The 5,546-nt window shown below is 42.5% G+C and overlaps 1 non-coding gene across 1 annotated transcript; it reads right to left on the bottom strand.

Moving 5' to 3' along the window:
• Positions 1-965: 965 nt before the first annotated feature.
• TRNAM-CAU (transfer RNA methionine (anticodon CAU)) lies at positions 966-1,038 on the bottom strand. Its single transcript has one exon. It is a non-coding gene; the product is annotated as a tRNA-Met (tRNA).
• Positions 1,039-5,546: the final 4,508 nt, after the last annotated feature.

Raw genomic sequence — 5,546 nt, 5'->3', positions numbered from 1 at the left:
GGATATCTTTTGAGCGTGAATAATCTAGTTCTTTCCGTCGAGAGAGTTAGCATTCCGTGTATTTTTCACACTGGTGTGGTATAGCCTTTTTAGAGGAGATATTTTAAATTTATTATTAGGTCCGTCGTTTTACGGTTGGAGAAAATTAAAAAGGAAAAAATATCAGAGAAATTAGTTGTAGAATAAAAATGCCATTTTTCTCCTTAGACAGAAAGGTATCACTACAACTGCGAATGATCGCGATAGGGGAAAAAAGCATTTTTTTATCCTAATTGGCATAGTACGTCATCATCCTTTTATTTAACCTTATTTTTATTGCTAATCCTGTTGCTAAAATATCGTCTTGCTTGCGTAGAACCTTAGTGTTTATACCTTTAGTTAAAATTATCCTGATAATTTAAAATAAATTCCATATTCAATCAGGCAAAATTAAAATTTTATTTATACAAGCATTGGTGGTTGAATCACCCCCTGCCACACGCTCTAGCAGTGGCTTTCGGGATACTATGTTGAGGTTTTAGTTCAAGAGTACGCCAAAATTGAACGTATTATTAGGGGCAGGTGTAACCTAAAGAGGTGCGATTATTCATAGGCATACCACGACGCATATAGTAGTTAATCTTTCCGATTCATTATTATTATTGAAAAATGATGAATTATAATCTGTTTCCCGATCTGATATCATTCGAGTGGGCACAGCGAGATGGCATTCAGGGACAACATTCGTGGGTTCGTGTTCAACTCAGACCGCGTCTTTGTTGTAGAAAATTTGTTATTTCAAAAGGATATAACAAGACTGGCTGATTTATTTGGACGTCTAGCTTCTCCCCTCTTGTATATTTTGCGAATGTGTTTTGAAAATGTGATGGCATAAGTGGTAAATTCAGTATTTCCTCACAGGTTTAGAAAAACAAAAAAAAACTAGATGCCATGCCAACTCGGAATACGATGACCAATATAAAACATGCCCCGGGTGAGGATCGAACTCACGACCTTAAGATTATGAGACTTACGCGCTGCCTACTGCGCTACCGAGGCTCGATGTGGATTTTGATAAATTTTAGAATCATGTCCTTAATACGGCAGAGAGTTCATGTACTTCATGGCGGTGGTCATTTCAGCTTAAATGGCTTTTGGCGTTAATGCGACATATCGTACACCTGCATCGTCGGGGTTCGGCGGTCACCGTGAATTTTCTGTGCACGCAACCCCATGCAAAATGTACTTATAACCCTTGACGAAATTCTCACCTGAGAAAAATGTCGAGTTTTTAAAAATAAGCTCATTACGCAGTGATGTAGGAATGGAGAATTTTTTACAAATTCCAAAGTTACGATTTTTTTAAGGGTACTCGTCGAAATTTGGGTGTTTTAATCGAACCTTTAAAACCACTCCCAAGTTGTAAATAAATTTTCAGCGCGTCCAGATCGTCTAAGGGAAGGCTTAGGCTGCGTAGTGAAAGTAACTCTGCCCCATTTGTAACCCTGATGCATGAAAGTCACGAATCATAAATGCGTAGTATAAAGATGAGCTCCACACACACACACACCTATCAAACCTGTGATGCTTCTCGATAATCCCAGCTAGCGTCTCAGATGTGTGATTTTACGGTCACTAAGGCTACCTCCGAAGACTAATGGCGGCACAGATAAAGGAATTGCACCCCTTTCTTTACTCCTATGTGCGAATTTTACACGTCTTATGACATGGCAAGGGGATGACTCTTTCAACAGAAAATCACTTGCTGTTTGGTTTGGATAGTTGAGGGTAGAGCTCGCGTCTTGACTAAGTCTGATATGGATTATACATAGCCTCCCTTTGACAGGATATTAATAAATGGAAGGTCTCTGGCTTCCCTGTGGCATGATTCGGGTTCCATTAAATACGAGTATGAACATGTAATATCCGAAAAATCACGCTGCTGGTTGAAGCTTGGGGTGTCCGAAGTCATCGAAATGACCCCTTGTCTCCTCTGACCAGTAGCCGAGAGTTCTGTCCATTGGGCTACCGTGACCACTGTTAACCACTCCATCCCAACAACTCTAATCGACGATCGAGCCGAATAGTAAGGTGATTTTTCAACGCTCTGAGCAGAATACTCTTTTAATAACATATATATGGATATGACCTCGTCGTTTATACCACTGGTCTTAATTTCCCTACACTTTTGTTTGTACACCTTAGACTTTCCGTTCGGATTCCTCTCTAAGTTAAGATTTCACTTGCTTGCTAATGCGTAAATATAACGCTCGAGAGATATAGCTAATGTTTTATCTGTCACTTTCTCGCCAACGTGGATTTTATGGCAGAGTTATGTTTATCCTGTGAACGAAGTTATAAGTTTTATGTTTCGGGAAGGACTCATTTAAATGTTTCTCCGATTCTGAGAAACTCTCAAAGTTATGTCTAAAAAATTCTAGGCATCGGTTATGGCTCGGTTGTCCCATAAAGCGGACCTCAACCCAACCCCAAGGACGCCGCCGTATAACCCGGCGAGAGGAAATGTATGCAAGGATGTTGGACTTGTTCATTGATCTGATATTTATGATAATATTTGACGACTTTCCAACAATGATTTGTTCATTTGAACGCAGGGACGTTTTCTCCTGGACGATAATAAGGCACCGTCCGTGAGAGGGTAAGACGTGACGCCGAATTCACGCCTTATGGTAGAAGACCGATAGGCGCCATTGGGAAGGGTGCATTCCTTCACAATGAATTCACCCAATCAAAACCTGTCTTCGCCCGCTCCCGAGAGGAGAGTGGTTAGGGCGGACGGGGCTGTAGAGGGAGGGGAGGGAGGAAAGGAGGAAAAGGCAGAGGGAGAGGGGTTGGAGGGAGATCTCTCGACCTCTTGGCACAGTGTTGGGGGAAGAGGTGAAAACGATTGCGGAGGAAGGGTCGGTAAAATAAAAAAAAAATGAGCTACGCAAACCGAGACGTGGTGGGTTGTACTCCGTGCCCACAGAGATGAGCTTTCTCCCCCCCATTCCTCGACTCGCCCGTTTTATTAAAAAAACACAAATCATGCTGTCTCTAAAATAAAAAGAGCAATATGACCTCCCTCTCTCTTTCTTTTTGCCTACCCCTTCCGCAAACGGTTTTATCGCTGAAATTTGCCACCTTCCGATGAACGAGGTGGTCTCTTCTATTTTCTTGTTTTGCGTACTCAAGAACAGCCTCGTTGATGTCGTTACCTCCCCCGGCCGGTCAGCTGTGTTTTGTTTATCGCCCGTCCCACGGTCTCCACCACACCCCTCGAAAGAAGGAGAACGTTTTGTTGACGTATCCGATTCTTAGCTCCGGACCTCTCGATGTTTTCCCAGCATAACGACTCTGATTGTTGAAATTAGTGTACTTCATAAATATTTCAGACCTATGTTTAATTAGAAGCAAACCGATAGCTATTTCGGAATTATCATTTTCAAAGATGTTTCAAAACACCTGGTTATGAGACAAAATGTCATCGAAGATGAAATTTGGTCTTATAACCAGGTTTGGTTTTCATTGAATGAATTGTCGTGGGAACTGATATATCACTTTTGGTCTTTGGAGGTCTCCGGTGACTTCTGTTGGATCCCGATGAACCACTCTTTGGACTGACATCAGGTTTAGCTGCGGTCGAAACGCCGGTGTCGACGAAGAGCCGAAGCGGGAGGCCAACCCGCAACCTTGGAGTTGAGGCGCCAAGCCACCCAACTTACCCAGACGGAACACCTCAGTTTAATATTGAATATTATTAGAGCGTGGGCGGAGGGTTAAACTGGTGACCGCAGGTTCCATTCACGATGATTGTGGATACCCTCAGCCTCACTTAAGCTGTAATATTTTGCCAGTGCCATGTCTTTCTGGGAGGAAAAGAAACGTATCGTTGTTCAATCCAAAAACTTGAAACGATGGAGTACCAGATAGTTAACATCCCTGGAGACCACAGGTAAAGGAAAGTAGGAACTAAATGTAAGAGGCCCCTTCCATTCATACGTGAATTGTTTTTACGCTGCATAAGGAATCATCATTAGCTGAGTTCTACCCTTACTTATCAAACCAACCATCGGATTCATTTGAGTGATTTTCAGAAGGACATGACTAAAATTACTAATTAAAGCGTAAATTAGAATTAAACTTTAAAAAGTATGTAGTCATAAATTTTTGGAAAGAGAGCAATTGCCTCACGAACGCCTACTGCATTGGGAACACCGAAATGGAATGTGTTGACTCAATTAAATACCTAGGCGTTAACCTCACTCACGATCTCTCTTAGGTGAAACGTATACGGGGAATATGTGGACAACCTAACAAAAATTGGGATTCATTAGAAGATTACTTGTTAAATTTGATGAAAAGGTCAAAGAAAAATGTTATTTTTCGCTGGTTAGGCCTCATTTAGAATATTCTGCAAGTAAATGGGATCCTCACGAAGTTGGGTTAACTGCCGAATTGTATCGTGTGCAGCGTAGAGGAGCTAGATTTATAGAGCGTTGTTATGGCAAACTTAGTAGCGTATCCAAAATATTAGAGCAGCTAGGCTGGAAATCACTCACGGAGCGAAGATTAAATTACAGATTGAATCTCTTGAATAAATTGGAAGGATGTCTCTTTAGCAGTGATGTTGAAAATATATTATTACCCCCATCGTACTGCGATCATGCTAATAAAATTAGAGAGATTACGTGTAGAACAGATATGTTTAAGATGTCATTTATTACACGAACGAATGGGATCATAATACCATTGTTCGACCGCAATAGGGTCATGTTCGGGTAAAATTAGCCTGGTGTGTATTCACCCCTTGCCACACGCCCTGGTGGTGGCTTGCAGGGTGTATATAAATAAAAAAAATATACGTGGCACGTGGCCAAGGTTGAGGTCTAAACTGACTAGGAAGACAACTCATCTTGGCGTTTTTTTTTTATTCGAGTATTTTCCCTCGTCGTCCGATCGATGGCTCTGAATACCCGACAATTTTTAATGCGAATCGCCGCCATAGGTGACTGTTTTCAGTCATTGTTTGGGGCACATTTCACTACGCGCGGTGGCATTCGATTCCAATTGGATACGAAAAGCTTTCCACCGAGGGAGAGAGGGAGGGGGGGGGGAAGAGTGCGACGCCCTCTCGCCAGCCACGAGAACGGGGGAAGGGGAGGTGAGGGAGACTCGTGGGAACTCTCTCCCCCTCTCTTCTCTCTTTTTCCTTTGGGACCTCCTCCCCGCGGTTTTCCCAATCTACGTCTACCGCCTAGACTCCCTACCTTCCTTCCTTTTCTTCCTCCTCCCCTTCCCCCCTCTCAAGTTATTTGCACCCGAGGGCCCCTACCCCACGGCCCTGCCCGCTCTCAGCATCCCAACCACCTCACCCTTCGCGAGAAATACTTTTTTTTTTAATTCGAAATGGTTCGCGCTCTAATGCATGAAGCTCATGGGGGAAATAAATGAATACTCTTTTCAATGGCTTCATATGCATGGAATTAAAATTGATTTATGGTCAATAGAAGACAGACATGTTTGTTTATGATGTTACAGGGACAGCGACATTATTTATGCTCATA

This window comes from Hetaerina americana, unplaced genomic scaffold (assembly GCF_022747635.1).
Source record: "Hetaerina americana unplaced genomic scaffold, ioHetAmer1.1.p SCAF_33, whole genome shotgun sequence".
Taxonomy (NCBI): Eukaryota; Metazoa; Arthropoda; class Insecta; order Odonata; family Calopterygidae; genus Hetaerina; species Hetaerina americana.
The sequence above is the reverse complement of the archived record's forward strand: the minus strand, read 5'-3'. Positions and strand labels throughout refer to the sequence as shown.